The sequence below is a fragment of the Dermochelys coriacea genome, chromosome 2 (genome assembly GCF_009764565.3).
Source record: "Dermochelys coriacea isolate rDerCor1 chromosome 2, rDerCor1.pri.v4, whole genome shotgun sequence".
Lineage (NCBI taxonomy): Eukaryota > Metazoa > Chordata > Testudines > Dermochelyidae > Dermochelys > Dermochelys coriacea.
Window position 1 is genome coordinate 234,099,800 of NC_050069.1, and position 13,500 is coordinate 234,113,299.

General features: G+C 43.0%; 1 protein-coding gene across 17 annotated transcripts in view; it reads left to right on the forward strand.

The window, feature by feature from the left end:
- Positions 1-13,500, forward strand: part of MLLT10 (MLLT10 histone lysine methyltransferase DOT1L cofactor) — a 232,649-nt gene that overhangs the window by 16,887 nt on the left and 202,262 nt on the right. The gene's annotated exons all lie outside the window — the stretch shown is intronic.

Sequence of the window (13,500 nt, forward strand, 5' to 3'; positions counted from 1 at the left end):
AACTTTCTATTATAATTCCATGTTAATTGGACGCCATCAGTTTGAAATACAGTTTTTTAAAAAAAGTTAAACTAGCTTCAGGTAGTACCTCTGCACCTGAGTATTCCTGGCCATTTTTGTGGTTTTACAGTCACACTTTCCAAAGTGATCTCTTCCTTGTCCCTGCTTGTATTGTGTAAAAGACCCACATAAGTAGAGGAAACTGATTAACTGTATACTAAAAGTCTTGCAAAGTTCACAAAGTAAACAATAAGAAGTGTGTTATGAAAGCAAACCCTTAAAATCTGCAAATGTGATGGTCAAATGTAGTTCCTCTGCTTGCATAGCTGTCTAGAAAAAAAAATCCAGAATTAAACTGGCTCTGTTACATTGAACAGGCCAATTATTTGTGTCCTGCTACCTCTTTACTTTAAAATAATAGACTAGAATTTAAGAGCATTAAAATTTAGGCATATGTTCTCCCACTGATGCACAGTTGCTTTGCATGGTTAATTGTCATCAATACTAATAAGGCAAGTAAATCTGATTTGGTGGGAGGCTAGGTTTCATTGTTTCTGTGCACTAAAGTTTTTCTTTCTGCCATCACACTTTTAAGAAATCATCTAATTGCTTAGTTGATGGGCAGATGAAGGTAGCTGGCACTTATTTTGTCTACTAATTTTAAAATTGCACATTTTTATATGACAAGCAAATACAGTTTTTATCTCTTCCTCTCCTTGTCTGTCACTTAAAATATTAGATTGTAAGCTTTTTGAAGCAGGGGCCATATCTTTGAGCTTTGTATGATGTCAAGCAGAATGAGCCCCCAGTACTGATTGGGGCATTTGAGCTCTGATGTGAAAAGTTCAAAAACATTGATCAATAGTGTTAAAAAGCATTCAGAGTTTTAACTAAGTTATCCATGTTTTATGTAATTCATTAAGACTTCTCAGATATTGGAGAATAACAAAGTTAAACAAGAAAGCAGGTGAAAATTGTCTTATCTGCCTTAGTGACTTAATGATTTCAACTGTCTGTACTACTGTTTTGTTAGTTCTGGAAGGGTCTGTTCTCCCATTATGGTATTTAAAGCCAAATGTTTTATTGGATGGATCCAATCACCAGAATGATTATGTAGTCTTCCTAATATTCAGTAAGAATTAAAGGAACACTATGGTATTAGTTTCCTTATTTGAAATGCTTCCATAACATGGCCAGGGCTCTAGCCCTTATTAATAGTAAAACTTCGGAGGGAATAACTTCAATAAGGAAAAACATGCCTGCCAAGCTCCCATTATATGTGCCTCAAATGTTTGTTTTAGAACTGTATATAAGCTGTATAGTGTGTATGTTTCCTTAGGTAGCAAAAGAAAAAGAGCAACACAAAATCCTTTATAATAAAAGAAAAAAAACCCAAAAGAAAACACCTGCCCAGTATTGTGGGTGTAATGGGAAATAATACTAAAGACTCTGGTGCAGATCTTGCCATTTACAACATTTGAATGGCTGGCTGGAACCACACAGAGCCTTGTTGACTTAAGTGGGGCTCCATGGCATATGCTACACTGCAGCTGGGAGTTAATCTTCCAGCCTGGAAAGACAGACATGTTTGTGGGGCTCACACTAGCACTCTAAAATAGTTGCATGGATGTTGTGGCACTGGTGAAGGCTTGCACTAACCACCCGAGCTTGGAGTTGGGGTAGGGAGGGCTGAAGCTTGGTTGACTAGCCTGAGCCTTCACCAGTGCTGCAATGTTCACACAGCTGTTTTTTGCATACTAACGCAAATCTGTCTAGCTGGGCTGTAGATTTGCTTCCAGCTCCAGTGTAGACATCCCTGTGCAGGCCCAGCAGTCTACCTGCATCTTTTAAATTGATGGAATGGGACTTTTATGCCTATTGATCAGGATCAAGTTTTAGTGTTGTGATCATGTGAATGTAATCTTCAGTATTATAGTGGTTGCAGATATAGTTAAAATTGCAAAAACAATTTCCATTATTGTCTCTTCTGTCTCCTTTCTTTTGTTCCTAATCTCTTATAGTTTCCAAACCATTCACTTTTAGGCTGAAACTTTACTTGTTTTCTCTTTGGGGGGCATCGGGGTGAGAGAGAATGTGTGCAAACACACTTCCTGTCTTTGAGAATTAACACCTTTTTTTTTCCTCCTTTTTTTTTTTTTAAAAGAAAAAGTGAAGTATAACTCAAACTATGAAAAATGAAATTTGACATGTAAATAATGAGCAGCACATGCTTTGCTAAATTGGGGGGATGGGGAAGGAAATTGAATTAGTTATAATAAAGTTACAAATATTTCAGAGTGCAAGATTGTACCTGTGTAGTAGCAAATTCCTTCAGTATTCAAAAGGACACCAACTTACATCACACTTTTATCTAAATGTTTACCTTCTGTTATTCCAAGTAATACCTAAGGCTACTGAAACAAATAGAGAAGTCACTTTTTTTCTTTTTTTCAGTTTGCCTTGTACATATAATAGAAAACCTGAGCCTTTCATACTCCTGAGGTCTCTTCCAACCTCAATCTTCTATGATAACTTGTTAAACAAAAGAGAAGGAAAATGTAACTGTAAAATCATACATTTCTAAATTGTCTCATTGATTTATAATATCTCAAGCTACCTCTAACTATTTTTAAAATGGAGTATATCTCAAGTTGATGGTGTCCCTTGTAAACTGTATAGCTATAGAGCAATGCTGTGTTTTTGCATATATAGTTGTGTGTGAAATTACTGCTTTTCCTACTCTAAGGCCCTGTGGTGTTGACCAATGGTGTATTTCCTGCCACCTAGATATCTGCCTCATCCCTGGAAAATCCCTGCTGTTGACATGAATGACTTCTGTTTCCTTTGCGTCACTTGAGTAGTGGAAAGGAAGTGAAATAGGACAGAGAAGGCTCCACTGACTGTGGACCCTTAACCTTTTAAAAACATTTTATCCTGGGGCTGAAAAGGATAGAAACTAGCTCCAGGGCAGATCACATAAGGTCAGGTAATGGCTGGCCTTGGAAGGAATGAATTCAGTCCTTGTGCTCAAGGACCAGTGCAGTGTGTGTACTACTAGTGATGAAAGATATTTCAAAAATGGTGTAAAGGTGGCACTATATCAGTTCTGCCGTGACTGGTGAATTGAATCTGATGCAGTGCAGAGCACATGTTTGTCAAAATGAAGTGTAGGTGTCACTTCTCCTTCTGGGTGCATTTTTTAATGCTTGGGTCTCCACTGGTCAGTGCCTCAAAGTGAGACTCTGGTTCTTAAAGGCACAACAGAATCTTCCAACTTTTATATATGCCTTATTTATCGCATCTAAAAAAGAGCTACTAATGCTTTAGCTACTTTTTGTGTACCTAGAGTTTTCCCATCTGTTCATCTCAGTGTAAATATAAGTATTTATCTAGACTTCTAAGTAATGCATCTGTGCTAAAACCTGGGCACATGAACTGTTCAGTCTTTAAAATATGGAATAAAAAATTTCAGATTGATGTAGTGTCATCATTAATATTCTACCTAATAAACAACAACTGAGACTTCCCCACTCATCTCTCTCTTCTCAGAAAAACTGAGTTAATAGGTCGACCTTACTTTGTGCTCTAATGGTCAGCAGGCTTTCTGACTGTTGGACCAAAACAGGGAATAAATTATATTGTAAATGGTTTTTCCGCTATGAAAACTGCCCAGCCCTTGAACAAAATGTCTAGGGATTGTTGACTTCAGTATTCTAGCTAATAGCAAACATTAAATGGCTACCACACAAGGAGAGCGAAGTAGTCTATAAAATGCACAGTATTCGAACCTCAAGGGGCTTTTATAAATATAAAACAACATCTTGAGTGGCACCTGGAAACTATTTAGAAATAGTTTTGTTCTGAAGCACAAGTGCAATATGTTGCCTGAGAGAAGTACCTTTAAGCAGATACACAGAATATGCTGTTTCAGATAAAGTGTTCAGCTAGGCTTGAAGTGTAGTCCCAGATTGAAAGTAATCCATTCTGGAGATGGTAGAAGCTTGGATAACTGGTGAGAGATCCAGTGAAACTTGAAGGAAGATGGGTCTTGGGGAAGAAGGGGCCTAGAGGATGAAGAGTGCTTTATCTGCTTGCTATCTGAATATCTAGATGTAACTGAGGAATGCAACAGAACCTGTAAGCAGAGAAATTGTGTAACAAAAAACTAAAAGCTCTCTAAGTAGTTGATGAATTTCTGCAATCTTCTATGGTTGCTTCCCTTAGCCTTTTAACATTGATTATGGAAGGTAGGTCTCATCCAACCTTTCACTCAAACTTAAATAAGGAAATATTTTTTGATCATAGAGATTCCTGCTACATCCAGCAGGACTTTCAAACTTCCGTCTTAACTAAATATTGGGAAATTGATAGTCCGGGTCTTGGTGAACTTGCAACTGCACTGCCTGGAAAGAGATGCAGTACCGAGTATCATCGGCATACTGTTGAACTGCATCTCAAAGTGTCTCTTCTCTAATGACCTTCTATCCACACACCAAATAAGAGAGCTGACAAAGTAGCAGTCTGTGTGAGGAAGCTGTTGGGATGATGACACATTGTCAACACTGGCATTTGGACCTTCGTGGGGGGAAAAATATTCACTTCAGTGCAAATACAGTAAGTCTTTTCCTGCCAGGGTCTGCAGATATGTCAAAGATATCAAATGTATTTTATGGATTTAATAGAATTTGCATGTATTGGATCTTTGTCCACTTCCAGGAGGACATCTTTGACAATGGAGACCACGTGCAGTCTCCATAACATGCCAAGCTGTTTTATATGTGGAGTATTCAGGTTTTCCTTTCTACTCCTGTTTGCCACAAGCTGGGATTGGGTGACAGGGCATGGATCACTTTATGATAACCTGTCTGTTCATTCCCTTAGTGGCCAATGGCAGGTGCCCCAGTCAGAGGACAGGATACTGGGCTTGATGGACCTTGGTCTGACCCAGTATGGCCGTTCTTATGTACTCATGAGTTACTTGCTACAGATTTCTCAATTATCTTTTCCCCAGTAGAAAATGTGTGGAGATTAACACGTTCGTTAGTATCAAGAGATGATTATTTGAGCACAGAGCTGACGATAGATTCTTTAAGTTTTAAATTCTTTTCTCTGGGGGAAAAGACACCAAAAATCTTCTGTAGTAATCCCCTTGACAACTGAGAGTCCCTTGTAGTAGTGGTGTGCCCCAGAAACAATTCCTGTGTGGCTGCTTCTTAGCCCTGGCCTACACTAAGGGTGGGGGATCGATCTAAGTTACGCAACTTCAGCTAAGTGAATAACATAGCTGAAGTTGATCAACTTACCGCGTTAGATCGACTTACCGCGGTGAAGACACCATGGTGAGTCGACTGCTGCCGCTCCTCCTGTCGACTCTGCCTGTGCCTCTTGCGGCGCTGGAATACAGGAGATGATGGGAGAGTGCTCGGGGATCGATTTATCGCATCTAGACTAGATGCGATAAATTGATCCCTGCTGGATTGATCACCTGGCAGCCATGCCCCAGTCGCCTACCCAGCACCCTGGCATGCCTCACAGGCACCTCCTGTCCAGGAATAAGGAAAGGGCTCAGGGGCTACCAGTGCCCCGCAGAGGCTCAGGATGGGCCTAGCTGCTACCTTGATGATCCCAATCATCCACCACGAGTCCTGATCCCTGGGGGTAGCAGCGGAGCCAGTGTTCCAGGAGACCCCGCAGCCATGGATCACTGGGTGCCGCAGCTCAGAGTGGGAACGACCGTAAATCCTCCAGCCTCCTCTAGCTGCCCTGGGAGCTGCTGCATCTTGGGTCCAGCCCCTCTTCCTTCCCTACTGCCCAGTGGCTCTGCTTTGCCCTCTGATGCCCACTGGGGTGCTAGGCTTCTCTGACCCTGGACAGGGACATTGCCAGTCACCACTCCGCCAACATACACAATTGGGGGGGGCAGTGCCCCCCCATGCTAGCTCCAACTCCAACATACCACCTGGGACTGTTGTGGCTTACCTTTGGGGCCGCGGCCCACAATTTGGGAATCAATTTGTAGCTGTTCCAGGAGGTGGTTACATACCAGGCACGAATTTTACATTGGTTTTATAAATATCAGAGATCATTTTATGTGTTGTTTTCTTCTAGCAAGCATTAGAAGTGGAAGGTGAGGCTTATGGGGTAGAATGTTGTGGTTTAAGTTTACCCTGGCTCTTGAAATTATTTTTATACCCTTTTGTGTGTGTGTTTTTTTTTTTTTTTTTTTTAAATCCATATCTGTCCCTCTGGAGATTGGGTTCTGTCCCCAAGGGACAGGGGGATTGCGTCCTGCCCTGGATGTTGCACCCTGGCACTTGTGATTGCAGCACCGCTCAAATTTGGCCCAACCAACCCTCTGTCATGTTGCGGGGGATGGCTGGGCCAAATTTGTGTGAGTTATTTTGCCCAGCAGGTTGCAACAATACTTATTCAAATTTGGACACCACTGCTCTCCCTTGTTCCTCTCCTTCCCCTGCACCATGAGAGAGGGCCAGCTGAGCCATATCTGAATGGCTGTGGTGGCATGCAACAGGTTGCAATCCTGTATGGGGAGCCAGGCCCAGCCCCAACAGGCAGGAGCCATCACTGCTGGGTGAGTTTTCAGTTTTGTCCTTTTAATTGTAGTATTTTCATGTTGCTTTGCATTTGCAAAAAAGCAGCTCTCTACCTATTTGGATGTGCAAAAGGGTGTCCGTGTAGATGGAGCCATACTGTTAATCTTTTGTTCATTTTTATTAAAGATTTGCTAAATTGGGATTACAATCTGTCTGGAGTAGTATGATGGACTGTACTAGGGATGAAGCTAGGATAGAAATTTACAAAATTCAAGGAAGATGAGAAGGAAAATGTAAGGTTGGACATAAGAGGTTGGGGAGAGGGCAAAAAATAAATGCTAAAATTAATTAGATAATATCTGAGTAATTCAGAAACAAAACCTACCCCTCTAAATGTAAGTAATCCTCCCAACCCAATATGTTAAAGTGGAGTTCCTCAAAAGATTAGAGTGATACTAACTTCATGATCTTCTTGATCAGCTGCTTTTGTTTTTTTTTTCTGTAATCCAGCCAGAGTGCTTTGAGAATATGTTGAGTTAGCATTCCAACGCATCTGGAAATACCCTTCAAGTTCCATAGTGTGCATTAGATCAGAGATGTTTGGAAGCAAACTGAGAAGTAAAGCAATGAAATAATTGATCCTGTGAGAGCATAATTTCTGCTATCTTTCCTGGTTTCTGTTAAGTTTAAAAAAATAGTGCCTTTTCATGTTTTTTTTTAAAAAAATTACTAAAACCAACATGAGTATTTATGCCTAAATATTAGGAATTACAGAAGAGTATGTTCTGTGTATTATGTTGCAGTTCCTCTCCATTACGTAGTGAGGAGAGGCTAGAATGATGTTGAATGTCCATTTTTTAGAATCATAATGTTCTAACATAACATGTTTATGATTGTGCTTATTAAATAGTTCACTAATTTTAACCTTAAGTAGTGTGATTATTTTAAAATAGTTTTTAACTAAAAGCAAATGTCATTTTAAATGATATTACTTTGTTTGTTTGCCACTGTTTGACAATATGAATCAGTTGTCCTACATGAAAAAAGTGCATAGAATGTAGGAATGGTTTCTGGAATGTATAAATGTGTTTTGCTGGGAAAAATACAATTTGGGATGGAAAGTATACAAATAAGCTAAGCAATTTGCATATACTGTTTGTCTACTAAAAAAGACTTTAAAAAGAGAGAAATGTAAAAGTAAATTATACTTACGATTTTTTTGGGGGGTAGTAAAGGGAGGGAGATCACATCTCTAATCTCAGGGTATGTCTTCATTGACAGAGTTACAATGCCGGCAGATACAGCACCGCTCAGACATTGCAGTAGGGAAACTGCTGTTGTGTGTTCACACTGTCAGCTGCCTGCGCAATAGCATGTTCACACTTGTGGCACTTTGGAGCAGTGAACTCTGTGCACCTAACCCACAGAGCAGCTCTTCCTCTTCTGGTGCTAAGAGTTGTGGGAAGGTGGAGGGGATCGTGGGGTATTCTCGGACCTGTCCCAATGCCCCTTGATGCATTGCTTTGTATCCTAGCAATTCCTGTGCTTCCGTACGCATATGTCTCCAACTTTCAATGGCTTGTGTACTGCGCGCTCTGCTCTGCCTCTTCGGTCTGCAGGAATGGATCCTGCACTGTTGATGAAAGTGCTGCTTGCTGTCACTAACATGTCACGAATGGTAGTGGAGTTATTCCTTAAACTACAAAGGCAAGAGCAGTTTGACATTGAGCTCACCATGCGTAGTAGCTATGACACGAGATTGCTTGTGGTATTCATAGAGGTGCTGACCACAGTGGAACACCACTTTTGAGCTTGGGAAACAAGCACTTGGTGGTGGGATCACATTGTCATGCATGTCTGGGGTGACGAACAGTGGCTGCAGAACTTTTGGATGAGAGAGTCACATTCATGGAACTGTGTGATGAGCTCGCCCCACTCTGCGGTGTAAGAACATGAGAATGAGAGATGCCTTGCTGTTGGAGAAGCGCGTGGTGATTGCACTGTGGAAGCTGGTTACTCCAGATTGCTACTGATCGGTTGCTAACCAGTTTGGAGTGGGAAAGTCAACCATTGGACTCATGTTGATGGAAGGGCCATTAATCACATCCTGCTCCGAAAGACCGTGACTCTGGGCAAAGTGAGTGACATTGTAGATGGCTTTGCACAAATGGGCTTCCCTGCAGAGGGGTGATAGATAGCATGCACATTCCAATTCTGGCACTAGACCACTTAGCCACTGAGTACATTATTCATAAGGGGTATTTCTAAAATGGTTCTCCAGGTGCTTGTGGATCATTGTGGACATTTCACAGGCTGGTTCGGAAAGGTGCATGACGCATGAATCTTTTGGAACACTGATCTGTTCAAGAAGCTGCAAGCAGGGACTTTCTTCCCAGACCAGAAGATCACTGTAGGGGAAGTCGAAATGCCTATTGTGATCCTGGGAGACCCTGCCTATCCCTTAATACCGTGGCTTATGAAGCCATACATGGGGCAACTTGACAGCAGCAAGGAGCGGTTCAACAGGCTGAGCAAGTGCAGAATGACTGTTGAGTGTGCTTTTGGCCGTTTAAAAGCCCGCTGGCGCTGTCTATATGGGAGGTTGGACCTATACAATTACAATATTCCTATGCATATAGCTGCATGCCGTACTCTCCATAATATTTGTGAAGGAAAGGGTAAAAGCTTCACTCAGGGCTGGACCCCTGAGGCATCCACAGATGGAGGCTGAATTTGAACAGCCAGAGACCTGGACTATTAGAGGGGCGCAGTTTGGGGCCATAAGGATCAGGGATGCCTTAAGGCAGCAATTTGAAGCTGAAAGCCACTAATATTTGTTGCTATGCTCGGGAGTGCAGTGCTTGTAATGCTAGGAGGTGATTGTGATTGGTGCAGACAATGCACTTTGAAGGTTTAAGAAAATAGCCTGTTGCTTTGCAGGGCACTTTGCTTTGAATTAATGGAATAAAGATGGCTTTCAAACCAAAACAATTCTTTTTTTAAAAAACAACTGGAGGAGAGACAAACAAAAAAACACATCAGCACTGAGGGGGATTGGAGAAGGGGGAATGGAGGGTCCTAGGAGGAGGTGGGGTCCCGGGACAGTTAAAGATTTGTGTATGTCCAGGTATTGTATCCAACTGTCTCCTTTGAAGCACAGTGCAGCGGATACTGTACTTCAGCAGGGCTAAACTGCACAGGGATAGGTGTTGAGTGCAGTGGGTACTGGGAGTCCGCAGTGCTGGACTGTGAAGGGGGAGGAATGGAATACAGCGGGTACAGATTGGAGCCAGGAGGTTGATAAGAGTGTTGGCAGTGTCTGGGGGAGGCATGGGAAAGAGTTTTCGACAGTAGCTGCAGGGGAGGGTAGGTGTAGAGCTGCTCAGTTTACAGTGCTAGTAGCACTTGGAACATGACCGCTTGGCGCTGCAAAGTGTTTGAGACGCTCCATGGCTTAATTCTGGCGCGCTTTGTTCTCTTTTCTGTCCCTCTTCTCGCTGTCCCGCCACTCCTTCAGTTCTTGTTTTTTGGCTGCAGAGTGCATCATGACATCACACAGAAAGACCTCTTTAGTTCTTCGTGGCCGCTTTCTAATTCTGCTTAGCCATTCAGCCGGCAATAACAAAGAGGGAGGCTGGGCTCCCAAGGTCATATCTGTGAAGCCAAAATGCAACATTTTACAGAAGCAGTATTGTTTGCAACACACAGACCACTGATTAAATGATTTAAAATACAGCCACTAGTCACATACCTATTACTGACTGGCTGACCCCAGGCAAGCACGCATGAGCCATAAGGTCCCCAAAATGGTGAGTAACAGCAGGGAAAATTAGTGTTCCAGGACTGTACTGTACACTGGGCACATGGCTCTTGGGGAGAATCAGCACTGTGTGTGGGGCCTTATAATCATTACTGTCCCCACATTTTCCACAGTTTGTGAGGGTGAGCAGAGGGAGGGTCTTCTCCAAGACTGCAGCTTCTGCCCTGGCCCTTATGTGGCTTGCCTCTGTGCAGCAATAGTTGCCCTTCCCTCCTCTTCCCCCTTAGGATGGCAGAGTGGCATGGGAAAGTTACATTTAATAGTGCAAGAAACAAAGCAACTCTGCCAAAGAACCTGCAGCAGCGGTTGCTTAGTATCCCATGAGTGTTTCCTGGAGGTCTCTGAGGGTGATTCCCTTGAAGTGAGGGAGTCAGTCAACACCCTGTTCTGCCGCTCAGACTAGGCATGTGGTGGTACATGCATCATACAGACACAAACCTGCTTTCTGCAACCCTTCTGCCTGCAACAACTCACTTCAGTGATTCCCAAAATCAAAACCACTTACCAGGAGCCTCCTCTCCTCTTTGCGCTTCGCCAAGCTCTGACAGCTGTGACTTAATGTAACACCAGTATTTAAAAAGGGCTCTAGAGGTGATCCTGGCAATTACAGACCGGTAAGTCTAATGTCAGTACCGGGCAAATTAGTTGAAACAATAGTAAAGAATAAAATTATCAGACACATAGAAGAACACAAATTGTTGCGCAAAAGTCAGTATGGTTTCTGTATAGGGAAATCGTGTCTTACTAGTCTATTGGAGTTCCTTGAGGGCGTCGTCAAACATGTGGACAAGGGAGATCCAGTGGACATAGTGTACTTAGATTTCCAGAAAGCCGTTGACAAGGTCCCTCACCAAAGGCTCTTATGTAAATTTAGTTGTCATGGGATAAGAGGGAAGATCCTTTCATGGATTAAGAATTGGTTAAAAGACGGGGAACAAAGGGTAGGAATAAATAGTAAATTTTCAGAATGGAGAGGGGTAACTAGTGGTGTTCCCCAAGGGTCAGTCCTAGGACCAATCCTATTCAACTTATTCATAAATGATCCGGAGAAAGGGGTTAACAGTGAGGTGGCAAAGTTTGCAGATGATACTAAACTGCTCAAGATAGTCAAGACCAAAGCAGACTGTGAAGAACTTCAAAAAGATCTCTCAAAACTAAGTGACTGGGCAACAAAATGGCAAATGAAATTTAATGTGGATAAATGTAAAGTAATGCACATTGGAAAAAATAACCCCAACTATACATGCAATATGCTGGGGGCTAATTTAGCTACAACTAATCAGGAGAAAGATCTTAGAATCCTAGAATATCAGAGTTGGAAGGGACCTCATGAGGTCATCTAGTCCAACCCCCTGCTCAGAGCAGGGCCAATCCCGAATTTTTGGCATAGATCCCTAAATGGCCCCCTCAAGGTTTGAACTCACAACCCTGGGTTTAGCAGGCCAGTGCTCAAACCACTGAGCTATCCTTGGAATTATCGTGGATAGTTCTCTGAAGAAGTTGATGCAGTGTGCAGTGGCAGTCAAAAAAGCAAACTGGAGGTTAGGAATCATTAAAAAGGGGATAGAGAATAAGACGGAGAATATCTTATTGCCCTTATATAAATCCATGGTACGCCCACATCTTGAATACTGCGTACAGATGTGGTCTCCTCATCTCAAAAAGATATACTGGCATTAGAAAAGGTTCAGAAAAGGGCAATTGAAATGATTAGGGGTTTGGAACAGGTCCCATATGAGGAGAAATTAAAGAAGCTAGGACTTTTCAGCTTGGAAAAGAGGAGACTAAGGGGGGATATGATAGAGGTATATAAAATCATGAGTTGTATGGAGAAAGTGAATAAGGGAAAGTTATTTACTTGTTCCCATAATATAAGAACTAGGGGCCACCAAATGAAATGAATGGGTAGCAGGTTTAAAATAAATAAAACAAAGTTCTTCACACAGCACATAGTCAACTTGTGGAACTCCTTGCCTGAGGAGGTTGTGAAGGGTAGGACTATAACAGGGTTTAAAAGAACTGGATAAATTCATGTAGGTTAAATCCATGAATGGCTATTAGCCAGGATGGTTAAGGAATGGTGTCCCTAGCCTCTGTTTGTCAGAGGGTGGAGATGGATGGCAGGAGAGAGATCTCTGGATCATTGCCTGTTAGGTTCACTCCCTCTGGAGCACCTGGCATTGGCCACTGTTGGTAGACAGGATACTGGGCTGGATGGACCGTTATTCTGACCAGTATGGCCATTCTTATGTTCTTATGACTGTCTAGCCTCCTCCAGGGTAGAGAAGAGCTCCTGGCTGCATGCATCTCTAGCCTGTGAGTCATCCTCTGCCTCTGGGTCCCCATCCCACTCTTTGTTCAAAATTTCCTCCTCCTGGCTCGGTCCACTATTGACTGGCTCTTGAGCCAATGAAGTATCTACAGGGGCCTTCGCAGTGGAAGTGGGGTCGCCACAGACTATCGCTTCCAGCTCTTTGTAGAACTGGCAGCTCGTGGGCGCAGCAGTGGAGCAGCGTTTTGCCTCTCGCGCCTTGTGGTAGGTATTCTGCAGCTCCTTCACTTTTACCCTACACTGCAACGTGTCCCGGTCCTGGACCCTTTCTATCATACATCGTGAAATCTGTCCGAAGGTATCATAAGTCCTATGGCGGGAGCACAGCTGGGACTGGACAGCCTCCTCTCCCCAAATGCTCATGAGGTCCAGCAGCTTGGCATTGCTCCAAGCAGGGGATCTCCTGGTGCATGGAGCAGGCATGGCCACCTGGAAAGATGCTCTGACACCACTGCACGCGTCACCAAGAAAACAGAAAGGGGACTTTAAAAATTCCCAAGGAATTTAAAGGGTGGGGCTCCCGGTTGGTCACCTGAGGGCAGGGCAGTAGACTTCAAACCGATGACCAGACAGGTGAGAACAGGCATTGTGGGACACCTCCCAGAGGCCAATCACAGTGCTATAATCGACCAAGGTGTCTAAACTGGCACCGTGGTGCTGTAGCCCCAGCGCAGAAAGCAGTATGCCTCTCGTCAGGGTGTTTTTTACAGTGCTGCAACTGCGCAGTTTCTGTGCACTAAATGGCTTCGCAGTGTGTATACCTTGGGAGTTAAAATGCAGAAACCTGCATTGCT